Genomic DNA, 14,283 nt, shown 5'->3' on the forward strand with positions numbered 1-14,283 from the left:
TCAAACAGGTGCAATTAATACAGGTATTGAGTGCAGAGTAGGAAGGCTTCTTAAAGAAAAACTAACAGGTCTGTGAGAGCCAGAATTCTTGCTGGTTGGTAGGTGATCAAATAATTAAATTGCATGGAATATGTAAAAATCATACAGTGTGATTTTCTGGATTTTTTTAATTTTTCATCACTCAAAGTTGAAGTGTGCCTACGATAAAAATTACAGACCTCTCCATTCTTTGTAGGTGGGAAAACTTGCAAAATCGGCAGTGTATGAAATACTTATTTTCCCCACTTTATATGGTTGTACACTACTATTTAGGCACATGGCAGAGCTCAGAAGGGAAGGGTAATCTTTTGGCTCTTGGAGCACAAATTTTGTGGCAATGTTTTTTGGTAGCCGCATGCGATTTGCAAAGCCTCTAAGCTACTAGTAATTTTGGAAACTACACTCCTCATGCAATTCATCTAGGGGTGTAATGAGCATTCTTAAACCAAATTTCTTGATCATTGGGCTGTGTCGTGGTAGTCCCTTCCAAGAAGAGCTAATTCGGGTTGAGATACAAATGATCTCCAGATCTGCCGTTATTTGTTCAAATAAAATAAATACGATGCTTAGGAGATAAGAAAATAACACACATCCAGTGTCTGAGTGTACAATTCTTGTCTGCCTTCAGATCCCAAACAAGTATTTTATTACACTCCCAGAAGAAAGGGGAATGGCTACGTACATTACCTAACAAAGAAAGTATTTTAGTTTGAAATAACAGAGTCGTAAATTATGGATTCTCCAGAAATCCTTGAAAGCTGGTTCTGTCAAGTTTCCTTCTGTAACAAAGTAAACTTAACACAAAGACACCTCTATGTCAGAGACAACGCCTTTTCTTATTGCTTTTATGCATAATTTTGTATTTTAGTATTAGCTTTATAAATGTTATCAAAGATATATAGGTAGATTTAATTGTCTAAATAATAATCAAAGCAAAGTATAAATATTTACCATAACAATTCCTCCCTTTTTATTATTTACAGACAATTTATCCATCAGCTACTTCCCCATGCTATGGGAGCCTGGAGGGTACAAATCCCGATCTCCGACAGATACCTTGTTTGTAAATCTCATCATATATGTTTACTGGAGGAGCACTGTGATATTTTGCAGAAGTGTTAACTGACAGACTACGATGTCTGATCTTGCGCATCTCTTTACATAGTGTCGTCATAACAAATATACCCGTTCTTGCGGTTACATACACTAGTAGAACTAACATTTATGTAATGAAAGGGTAAATGCATATACTCTTATTCCCTATCCCCATTTCCACTATATGAGGTCTACCATTTGGTCTGGGGCGATCGTCTGCAGCTCATTTATATCTACATTTATATCTACATCAGAAGTAAGAAGGTAGCAGTTGTGTTAAGGTACAGGTTCCTTCTGCACCCGGGAGAAGCCTTTTATAGGGCTGGTGACCACATACTAGATATAAATCCTTATGCAATATGCAGAGTATTGGGTCTCCCAAGACAAAATATATAAGTCAAAAGTCCTTGCATCGGAAGTTTGGCACACCAAGCTCGGTTGTTTTGGAAACCAACCTCATTCCTCAGCATGTCTTAGACTCAGAAGGGCTAAGTCGTTCACAAGTCTGGGCAGAATCTGTAAACCATAACTTGCTATTATCCAAATTTCCATGATTATTTTTCTGAAAACATCTATCATCACGAGTCATAGAAGTTCTCTCACACCTTTCCTAGGACTCACAGTGTGGGCATCGTCAGCTTTACTGGAACCTCCCCTACTGGAGACTTCTTAGCCCTGTGATATAAATTTACCTTCTACTAGGTCCAGCTCATACCAACATTTTAAGCTACCCGTAAGATTTATCTGTATCCATGGACTCTCCACGCACCCCACAATTTGGACTGGAACGACATGGCTGCTGGTAAGGTTTCCTCCGTCATAACGGACAGTATCAAAAGTCTCTTTGTGGAAACAGCTATAGTTGAAAGCCTCATATGGGGTTAGGGGCACTGCGAGATATGACATAGTATCAGAAGGTATTGGGCTATAAGTGCATATCTAGCAATTTTTAGAAAATTCTTTAAAAACTATGTCTCGCAGCAGGACTTGGTGATACTTAGCAGTTTGATGTCCCACAGTTGATTTCTTCACACCAAGCAGCTTGCCTATTGCCTTGCAGATTCAGTCTTCCCAGCCTGGTGCAGGGCTACAATTTTGTTTCTGGTGTCCTTTGATAGCTCTTTGGTCTTCACCATAGTGGAGTTTGGAGTGTGACTGTTTGAGGTTGCGGACAGGTGTCTTTTATACTGATAACAAGTTCAAACAGGTGCCAGTACTACAGGTAATAAGTGGAGGACAGAAGAGCCTCTTAAAGAAGAAGTTACAGGTCTGTGAGAGCCAGAAATCTTGCTGGTTTGTAATTGACCAAATACTTATTTTCCACCAAAATTTGAAAATAAAGTCTTTCCAAATCAGACAATGTGATTTTCAGGATTTGTTTTCTCATTTTGTCTCTCATAGTTGAGGTCTATCTATGATGTCAATTACAGGCCTCTCTCATCTTTTTAAGTGGGAGAACAATTGGTGGCTGACTAAATACTTTTTTTCCCCATTGTATGTGCTGCTTATGCAGTTGGGGTCTGGGATGGAGGAAAGAACACGGTTATGAGTAACAGTCAAATGTTTGTGCAACTCCAAGACATATTCAGTAATGGAACTGAAGGAGGCCTGCAGCTGCTGCGGGAAATACAACTCTGTCTTGGGGACACTACCAACCAATATTTCATACAGCTTCTCTCTGCCCCATTGGGGCGGTCCTCACTGAATACAATGCAATGGGCAAACAATCTACCCAGGACAAGTGTGTTTCCTCCATGCTCTTCTGGATTTTCAATTTCAGAGTACCATTAAGGCATTCCACCTTCCCACTACTTTCTGAGTGATAGGGAATATTGAAAGCCTGTTTGATCCCCAGAGTGGCCATGATCTCTTTCATCAGTTCTCCAGTGAAGTATGTGCCTCTGTCACTCTCTATGGTTTCGGGTACCCGATATCTACACATCGCTTCCTGCACTTTCGGTCACTGAGTCTCCTAGCGGGGCCGTGTCTGCTATGGCCAGTATTAAAGTCAGAGGTAGTTGTGCTGATTCCTTAGCGATCTGGTCGGCCAAGGCAATCCCTACTGCAAGGGGAGTTTGTTCCCGTGTGTGCTCCAATAACTGCCCTTCAGGGAAGGGTGAGTGCTGTGAGTAGCTGCTCTATTGCCTCATAAGTGGGCCAGCAGACGCCAGAAAATTACGGCTCCACCAAATGGTGCCAAAGTCATGAGCGACCCTTTAAAATATATCTCAAGTCCAAAAATACATTAATCTCTTTACTTTTTGCAGATTGCACGCTGCAGGGTGTGCCTTCAGCTCAGCCTCTGGCGTAGCGCAGCTGGAGGAGAGTGGTTCATGTATTACTGCCTTATCATTGTGTACTACTGCATACCCGGTGCTGAATCATCCTTGATCGTTGTTCCAAGCTCTGGCAGAATCTACAAAATACTCAGCAGAGGGGTTAGTGAGTGGTACATCAATGATATTTAACAAACCTTTTGTTTCTGCCTCCATCAATGCCTGACACTTATGTTCATGTGTCAATGTCACACTGAGCTTCCTCATCTGCTAGTTTGAGAAACGGGCAGATCTTAACTCGTCTCTCCCTCTATCCCATCCTGATATTCTCCTCCCTTTTCTAAATCCACTGATAGTAGTGTAGCTAGATTTAGAACATTACAGCAGCTTTTGATAGTTATATGGGGGGGATATTAGACGGGGAGGTTATAGGGACAATAAGACCTCCTCTCTGGAGCTCTCAGATGTTATCATGTATCACCGCATTCCGGACAGTACTTATATTGTACTACTTTATATCTATGGTTGGACACCTGGTTTAAGTTTCACTGTCAACGGGGAATGGGTAGATCTCCCAAATCAAGTTTGTAACATGCCCACAGCTGGCTTGGCATGTTCTAGAACCAAGTAGGTAGGGAATGGGTTTCAGAGCGTGTACTCTCCAGGGCTGTAGGAAGTCTCAGGGAAAAGAGACTACACAGGATGCCTTCGTCTTAGGGGGTAGTCATCTTAGAGCCATTTGGAGTTAATTCTATGCAGGCTCCAATTTTCTGCAACACATCTGTACCTAACAAATTAAAAGATTCATCAGAGAAACTAAACCTGGGTCACAATTAAAATTGAATCATGCAGGGGCTGAGTCATTTGTAATTTAGTAGCTCATCCCTCTACCCGTTCACAAGTTACATATTCGGGGACAGTATGCCTTCTGATTTGTGTTCTCACATTAAAACTGTACTGGCTGCTCCAGTGTCTATCATGAATGAAACAGATTGTCCCTCCCCAGGGAAATGGGGACAGTGTAATAGACATATTGGGGTTTTTTTTCGCTTTTTTTTTTTTTTTTACACAAAATAATCTATGAAACAATCAAGGCACGTCGTCGGGCTTAGTAAGCGCCAGAAGCACCCAGGATGATCGCTCCATTCAGAAAACCGGTTGCAATGGAGGACTGTACTGGACACCTGACCAGAGCAGAATTAATCGAATTGCTCATCTCAAATGTATTAGACCTGTCAGTTTTACACTGAAACAGACTTTTAGATCATACACTAGCAACCATCGGTATTCTGAGATAGGAATGTGGTGAGGTCAATCGGCTAAAAGAGGAAGCCCCTCATACACACACTGCTCCTTACACATAGTAAACATACATGACTCTACTCTATACACTTCCTACTCACACGGCTACACTCTGTACACGTCGCACACACACGACTCCGCTCCGTGGACATTGTATACACCTGGCTCCGCCTGAGACACGTCATACTCATGCCGCTCTGCTCCATACACACATAGCTCCGCTCCTTAGACGTGCAGCTCCGCTACCTACACCTTGTACACACGAGGCTCCGCTCCGTACACCTCGCAAACACGCGGCTCTGCTCCGTACACCTCGTACACGCGTGGCTCCACTCCATATACCTCGTACACACGCGGCTCCTCTCTGTACACCTCGTACACGCGTGGCTCCACTCCGTACACCTCGCACACACGCAGCTCCGCTCCGTACACCTCGCACACACGCGGCTCCGCTCCGTACACCTCGCACACACGAGGCTTCGCTCCGTACACCTCGTACACACGCGGCTCCGCACTGTACACCTCGTACAAACGCGGCTCCGCTCCGTACACCTCATACACGCGAGGCTCTGCTCCGTACACCTCGTACACGCGTGGCTCCACTCCATATACCTCGTACACACGCGGCTCCGCTCCGTACACCTCGCACACACGCGGCTCCGCTCCGTACACCTCGTACACACGCGGCTCCGCTCCGTACACCTCGTACACACGCGGCTCCGCTCCTTACACCTCGTACACACGCGGCTCTGCTCCGTACACCTCGTACACACGCGGCTCCGCTCCTTACACCTCGTACACACGCGGCTCTGCTCCGTACACCTCGTACACACGCGGCTCCGCTCCGTACATCTCGTACACACGCGGCTCTGCTCCGTACACCTCGTACACACGCGGCTCCGCTCCGTACACCTCGTACACACGCGGCTCTGCTACATCCACACTGTAAACCCCTCCTGACCCCACACATAACCTTCACCTCATCCAGCACCATGACAACCAGCACAGCAGAGTCCTGCATCCACTGAGGCCCCTGATCATGTGACCCCTGACTCCTCCCCTCCTGTGACCTCATCACAGGTCCTGTGCGCACAGAACAGCCATATATGTGGTGGCGGCTCTGCAGGTATGTGGAGACCCCCATTACTGGGCCCTTCCCCCAGTTCTGCCATGTGTATATGTACAGTAATATAACGCTGGATGTGCTCATGTATACAGGGGACATTAACCCCTCCATTCCTGGAGATAGTGTCCCCTTCCCCCAGTTCTGCCATGTGTATATGTACAGTAATATAACGCTGGATGTGCTCATGTATACAGGGGGCATTAACCCCTCCATTCCCGGAGATAGTGCCCCCTTCCCCCAGTTCTGCCATGTGTATATGTACAGTAATATAACGCTGGATGTGCTCATGTATACAGGGGACATTAACCCCTCCATTCCTGGAGATAGTGTCCCCTTCCCCCAGTTCTGCCATGTGTATATGTACAGTAATATAACGCTGGATGTGCTCATGTATACAGGGGACATTAACCCCTCCATTCCCGGAGATAGTGCCCCCCTCCCCCAGTTCTGCCACGTGTATAAGTACAGTAATATAACGCTGGATGTGCTCATGTATACAGGGGACATTAACCCCTCCATTCCTGGAGATAGTGCCCCCTTCCCCCAGTTCTGCCACGTGTATAAGTACAGTAATATAACGCTGGATGTGCTCATGTATACAGGGGGCATTAACCCCTCCATTCCCGGAGATAGTGCCCCCTTCCCCCAGTTCTGCCATGTGTATATGTACAGTAATATAACGCTGGATGTGCTCATGTATACAGGGGGCATTAACCCCTCCATTCCCGGAGATAGTGCCCCCCTTCCCCCAGTTCTGCCATGTGTATATGTACAGTAATATAACGCTGGATGTGCTCATGTATACAGGGGACATTAACCCCTCCATTCCTGGAGATAGTGCCCCCTTCCCCCAGTTCTGCCATGTGTATATGTACAGTAATATAACGCTGGATGTGCTCATGTATACAGGGGACATTAACCCCTCCATTCCTGGAGATAGTGTCCCCTTCCCCCAGTTCTGCCATGTGTATATGTACAGTAATATAACGCTGGATGTGCTCATGTATACAGGGGACATTAACCCCTCCATTCCTGGAGATAGTGCCCCCCTCCCCCAGTTCTGCCACGTGTATATGTACAGTAATATCACGCTGGATGTGCTCATGTATACAGGGGACATTAACCCCTCCATTCCCGGAGATAGTGCCCCCCTCCCCCCAGTGCTGCCATGTGTATATGTACAGTAATATAACGCTGGATGTGCTGATGTATACAGGGGACATTAACCCCTCCATTCCCGGAGATAGTGCCCCCTCCCCCCAGTTCTGCCATGTGTATATGTACAGTAATATAACGCTGGATGTGCTCATGTATACAGGGGACATTAACCCCTCCATTCCCAGAGATAGTGCCCCCTTCCCCCAGTTCTGCCATGTGTATATGTACAGTAATATAACGCTGGATGTGCTCATGTATACAGGGGGCATTAACCCCTCCATTCCCGGAGATAGTGCCCCCTTCCCCCAGTTCTGCCATGTGTATATGTACAGTAATATAACGCTGGATGTGCTCATGTATACAGGGGACATTAAACCCTCCATTCCCGGAGATAGTGCCCCCCTTCCCCCAGTTCTGCCATGTGTATATGTACAGTAATATAACACTGGATGTGCTCATGTATACAGGGGACATTAACCCCTCCATTCCCGGAGATAGTGCCCCGTTTCCCCAGTTCTGCCATGTGTATATGTACAGTAATATAACGCTGGATGTGCTCCTGTATACACGGGACATTAACCCCTCCAGTCCCGGAGATAGTGCCCCCCTTCCCCCAGTTCTGCCATGTGTATATGTACAGTAATATAACGCTGGATGTGCTCATGTATACAGTGGGCATTAACCCCTCCATTCCTGGAGATAGTGCCCCCCTTCCCCCAGTTCTGCCATGTGTATATGTACAGTAATATAACGCTGGATGTGCTCATGTATACAGGGGGCATTAACTCCTCCATTCCTGGAGATAGTGCCCCCCTTCCCCCAGTTCTGCCACGTGTATATGTACAGTAATATAACGCTGGATGTGCTCATGTATACAGGGGACATTAACCCCTCCATTCCCGGAGATAGTGCCCCCTTCCCCCAGTTCTGCCATGTGTATATGTACAGTAATATAACGCTGGATGTGCTCATGTATACAGGGGACATTAACCCTTCCATTCCCGGAGATAGTGTCCCCTTCCCCCAGTTCTGCCATGTGTATATGTACAGTAATATAACGCTGGATGTGCTCATGTATACAGGGGACATTAACCTCTCCATTCCTGGAGATAGTGTCCCCCTCCCCCAGTTCTGCCATGTGTATAAGTATAGTAATATAACGCTGGATGTGCTCATGTATACAGGGGACATTAACCCCTCCATTCCCGGAGATAGTGCCCCCTTCCCCCAGTTCTGCCATGTGTATATGTACAGTAATATAACGCTGGATGTGCTCATGTATACAGGGGACATTAACCCCTCCATTCCTGGAGATAGTGTCCCCTTCCCCCAGTTCTGCCATGTGTATATGTACAGTAATATAACGCTGGATGTGCTCATGTATACAGGGGACATTAACCCCTCCATTCCTGGAGATAGTGCCCCCCTCCCCCAGTTCTGCCACGTGTATAAGTACAGTAATATAACGCTGGATGTCCTCATGTATACAGGGGACATTAACTCCTCCATTCCTGGAGATAGTGCCCCCTTCCCCCAGTTCTGCCATGTGTATATGTACAGTAATATAAAGCTGGATGTGCTCATGTATACAGGGGGCATTAACCCCTCCATTCCCGGAGATAGTGTCCCCTTCCCCCAGTTTTGCCATGTGTATATGTACAGTAATATAACGCTGGATGTGCTCATGTACACAGGGGACATTAACCCCTCCATTCCTGGAGATAGTGCCCCCTTCCCCCAGTTCTGTCATGTGTATATGTACAGTAATATCACGCTGGATGTGCTCATGTATACAGGGGACATTAACCCCTCCATTCCCAGAGATAGTGCCCCCCTCCCCCCAGTGCTGCCATGTGTATATGTACAGTAATATAACGCTGGATGTGCTGATGTATACAGGGGACATTAACCCCTCCATTCCCGAAGATAGTGCCCCCTCCCCCCAGTTCTGCCATGTGTATATGTACAGTAATATAACGCTGGATGTGCTCATGTATACAGGGGACATTAACCCCTCCATTCCCGGAGATAGTGCCCCCTTCCCCCAGTTCTGCCATGTGTATATGTACAGTAATATAACGCTGGATGTGCTCATGTATACAGGGGACATTAACCCCTCCATTCCCAGAGATAGTGCCCCCTTCCCCCAGTTCTGCCATGTGTATATGTACAGTAATATAACGCTGGATGTGCTCATGTATACAGGGGGCATTAACCCCTCCATTCCCGGAGATAGTGCCCCCTTCCCCCAGTTCTGCCATGTGTATATGTACAGTAATATAACGCTGGATGTGCTCATGTATACAGGGGACATTAACCCCTCCATTCCCGGAGATAGTGCCCCCCTTCCCCCAGTTCTGCCATGTGTATATGTACAGTAATATAACACTGGATGTGCTCATGTATACAGGGGACATTAACCCCTCCATTCCCGGAGATAGTGCCCCGTTTCCCCAGTTCTGCCATGTGTATATGTACAGTAATATAACGCTGGATGTGCTCATGTATACAGGGGACATTAACCCCTCCATTCCCGGAGATAGTGCCCCGTTTCCCCAGTTCTGTCATGTGTATATGTACAGTAATATAACGCTGGATGTGCTCATGTATACAGGGGACATTAACCCCTCCATTCCCGGAGATAGTGCCCCGTTTCCCCAGTTCTGTCATGTGTATATGTACAGTAATATAACGCTGGATGTGCTCCTGTATACACGGGACATTAACCCCTCCAGTCCCGGAGATAGTGCCCCCCTTCCCCCAGTTCTGCCATGTGTATATGTACAGTAATATAACGCTGGATGTGCTCATGTATACAGTGGGCATTAACCCCTCCATTCCTGGAGATAGTGCCCCCCTTCCCCCAGTTCTGCCATGTGTATATGTACAGTAATATAACGCTGGATGTGCTCATGTATACAGGGGGCATTAACTCCTCCATTCCTGGAGATAGTGCCCCCCTTCCCCCAGTTCTGCCACGTGTATATGTACAGTAATATAACGCTGGATGTGCTCATGTATACAGGGGACATTAACCCCTCCATTCCCGGAGATAGTGCCCCCTTCCCCCAGTTCTGCCATGTGTATATGTACAGTAATATAACGCTGGATGTGCTCATGTATACAGGGGACATTAACCCTTCCATTCCCGGAGATAGTGTCCCCTTCCCCCAGTTCTGCCATGTGTATATGTACAGTAATATAACGCTGGATGTGCTCATGTATACAGGGGACATTAACCTCTCCATTCCTGGAGATAGTGTCCCCCTCCCCCAGTTCTGCCATGTGTATAAGTATAGTAATATAACGCTGGATGTGCTCATGTATACAGGGGACATTAACCCCTCCATTCCCGGAGATAGTGCCCCCTTCCCCCAGTTCTGCCATGTGTATATGTACAGTAATATAACGCTGGATGTGCTCATGTATACAGGGGACATTAACCCCTCCATTCCTGGAGATAGTGTCCCCTTCCCCCAGTTCTGCCATGTGTATATGTACAGTAATATAACGCTGGATGTGCTCATGTATACAGGGAACATTAACCCCTCCATTCCTGGAGATAGTGCCCCCCTCCCCCAGTTCTGCCACGTGTATAAGTACAGTAATATAACGCTGGATGTCCTCATGTATACAGGGGACATTAACTCCTCCATTCCTGGAGATAGTGCCCCCTTCCCCCAGTTCTGCCATGTGTATATGTACAGTAATATAAAGCTGGATGTGCTCATGTATACAGGGGGCATTAACCCCTCCATTCCCGGAGATAGTGTCCCCTTCCCCCAGTTTTGCCATGTGTATATGTACAGTAATATAACGCTGGATGTGCTCATGTACACAGGGGACATTAACCCCTCCATTCCTGGAGATAGTGCCCCCTTCCCCCAGTTCTGTCATGTGTATATGTACAGTAATATCACGCTGGATGTGCTCATGTATACAGGGGACATTAACCCCTCCATTCCCAGAGATAGTGCCCCCCTCCCCCCAGTGCTGCCATGTGTATATGTACAGTAATATAACGCTGGATGTGCTGATGTATACAGGGGACATTAACCCCTCCATTCCCGGAGATAGTGCCCCCTCCCCCCAGTTCTGCCATGTGTATATGTACAGTAATATAACGCTGGATGTGCTCATGTATACAGGGGACATTAACCCCTCCATTCCCGGAGATAGTGCCCCCTTCCCCCAGTTCTGCCATGTGTATATGTACAGTAATATAATGCTGGATGTGATCATGTATACAGGGGGCATTAACCCCTCCATTCCCAGAGATAGTGCCCCCTTCCCCCAGTTCTGCCATGTGTATATGTACAGTAATATAACGCTGGATGTGCTCATGTATACAGGGGGCATTAACCCCTCCATTCCCGGAGATAGTGCCCCCTTCCCCCAGTTCTGCCATGTGTATATGTACAGTAATATAATGCTGGATGTGCTCATGTATACAGGGGACATTAACCGCTCCGTTCCCGGAGATAGTGCCCCCTTCCCCCAGTTCTGCCATGTATATATGTACAGTAATATAACGCTGGATGTGCTCATGTATACAGGGGGCATTAACCCCTCCATTCCCGGAGATAGTGCCCCCTTCCCCCAGTTCTGCCATGTGTATATGTACAGTAATATAACGCTGGATGTGCTCATGTATACAGGGGACATTAACCCCTCCATTCCTGGAGATAGTGTCCCCTTCCCCCAGTTCTGCCATGTGTATATGTACAGTAATATAACGCTGGATGTGCTCATGTATACAGGGGACATTAACCCCTCCATTCCCGGAGATAGTGCCCCCTCCCCCCAGTTCTGCCATGTGTATATGTACAGTAATATAACGCTGGATGTGCTCATGTATACAGGGGACATTAACCACTCCATTCCCGGAGATAGTGCCCCCTTCCCCCAGTTCTGCCATGTGTATATGTACAGTAATATAATGCTGGATGTGATCATGTATACAGGGGGCATTAACCCCTCCATTCCCAGAGATAGTGCCCCCTTCCCCCAGTTCTGCCATGTGTATATGTACAGTAATATAACGCTGGATGTGCTCATGTATACAGGGGGCATTAACCCCTCCATTCCCGGAGATAGTGCCCCCTTCCCCCAGTTCTGCCATGTGTATATGTACAGTAATATAATGCTGGATGTGCTCATGTATACAGGGGACATTAACCGCTCCGTTCCCGGAGATAGTGCCCCCTTCCCCCCGTTCTGCCATGTATATATGTACAGTAATATAACGCTGGATGTGCTCATGTATACAGGGGGCATTAACCCCTCCATTCCTGGAGATAGTGCTCCCTTCCCCCAGTTCTGCCATGTGTATATGTACAGTAATATAACGCTGGATGTGCTCATGTATACAGGGGACATTAACCCCTCCATTCCCGGAGATAGTGCCCCCTTCCCCCAGTTCTGCCATGTGTATATGTACAGTAATATAACGCTGGATGTGCTCATGTATACAGGGGACATTAACCCCTCCGTTCCCGGAGATAGTGCCCCCTTCCCCCAGTTCTGCCATGTGTATATGTACAGTAATATAACGCTGGATGTGCTCATGTATACAGGGGGCATTAACCCCTCCATTCCTGGAGATAGTGCCCCCTTCCCCCAGTTCTGCCATGTGTATATGTACAGTAATATAATGCTGGATGTGCTCATGTATACAGGGGACATTAACCGCTCCGTTCCCGGAGATAGTGCCCCCTTCCCCCAGTTCTGCCATGTATATATGTACAGTAATATAACGCTGGATGTGCTCATGTATACAGGGGGCATTAACCCCTCCATTCCTGGAGATAGTGCTCCCTTCCCCCAGTTCTGCCATGTGTATATGTACAGTAATATAACGCTGGATGTGCTCATGTATACAGGGGACATTAACCCCTCCATTCCCGGAGATAGTGCCCCCTTCCCCCAGTTCTGCCATGTGTATATGTACAGTAATATAACGCTGGATGTGCTCATGTATACAGGGGACATTAACCCCTCCGTTCCCGGAGATAGTGCCCCCTTCCCCCAGTTCTGCCATGTGTATATGTACAGTAATATAACGCTGGATGTGCTCATGTATACAGGGGTCATTAACCCCTCCATTCCCGGAGATAGTGCCCCCTTCCCCCAGTTCTGCCATGTGTATATGTACAGTAATATAATGCTGGATGTGCTCATGTATATAGGGGACATTAACCGCTCCGTTCCCGGAGATAGTGCCCCCTTCCCCCAGTTCTGCCATGTATATATGTACAGTAATATAACGCTGGATGTGCTCATGTATACAGGGGGCATTAACCCCTCCATTCCTGGAGATAGTGCTCCCTTCCCCCAGTTCTGCCATGTGTATATATACAGTAATATAACGCTGGATGTGCTCATGTATACAGGGGACATTAACCCCTCCATTCCCGGAGATAGTGCCCCCTTCCCCCAGTTCTGCCATGTGTATATGTACAGTAATATAACGCTGGATGTGCTCATGTATACAGGGGACATTAACCCCTCCGTTCCCGGAGATAGTGCCCCCTTCCCCCAGTTCTGCCATGTGTATATGTACAGTAATATAACTCTGGATGTGATCATGTATATAGGGGGCATTAATCCCTCCATTCCCGGAGATAGTGCCGCCTTCCCCCAGTTCTGCCATGTGTATATGTACAGTAATATAACGCTGGATGTGATCATGTATACAGGGGGCATTAACCCCTCCATTCCCGGAGATAGTGCCCCCCCTTCCCCCAGTTCTGCCATGTGTATATGTACAGTAATATAACGCTGGATGTGCTCATGTATACAGGGGGCATTAACCCCTCCATTCCTGGAGATAGTGCCCCCCCTTCCCCCAGTTCTGTCATGTGTATATGTACAGTAATATAACGCTGGATGTGCTCATGTATACAGGGGACATTAACCCCTCCATTCCCGGAGATAGTGCCCCCTTCCCCCAGTTCTGCCATGTGTATATGTACAGTAATATAACGCTGGATGTGCTCATGTATGCAGGGGACATTAACCCCTCCATTCCCGGAGATAGTGCCCCCCTTCCCCCAGTTCTGCCATGTGTATATGTACAGTAATATAACGCTGGATGTGCTCATGTATACAGGGGACATTAACCCCTCCATTCCTGGAGATAGTGTCCCCTTCCCCCAGTTCTGCCATGTGTATATGTACAGTAATATAACGCTGGATGTGCTCATGTATACAGGGGACATTAACCCCTCCATTCCTGGAGATAGTGCCCCCCTCCCCCAGTTCTGCCACGTGTATAAGTACAGTAAT

The 14,283-nt window shown here is 47.2% G+C and overlaps 1 protein-coding gene across 1 annotated transcript in view; it reads left to right on the top strand.

Annotated features, from left to right (window-relative positions):
• The first annotated feature begins 5,762 nt into the window (after window positions 1-5,762).
• LOC141271921 (uncharacterized) overlaps window positions 5,763-14,283 on the top strand; it is a 56,419-nt gene continuing 47,898 nt past the window's right edge. Inside the window, exon 1 of the mRNA XM_073682163.1 lies at window positions 5,763-5,838. The gene's annotated coding sequence lies outside the window, so the exon portion shown is untranslated. The remainder of the gene's footprint in view (window positions 5,839-14,283) is intronic.

The sequence above is a fragment of the Phyllobates terribilis genome, unplaced genomic scaffold (assembly GCF_046119375.1).
Source record: "Phyllobates terribilis strain yellow unplaced genomic scaffold, ASM4611937v1 Scaffold_5__5_contigs__length_657084704, whole genome shotgun sequence".
NCBI classification, from domain to species: domain Eukaryota; kingdom Metazoa; phylum Chordata; class Amphibia; order Anura; family Dendrobatidae; genus Phyllobates; species Phyllobates terribilis.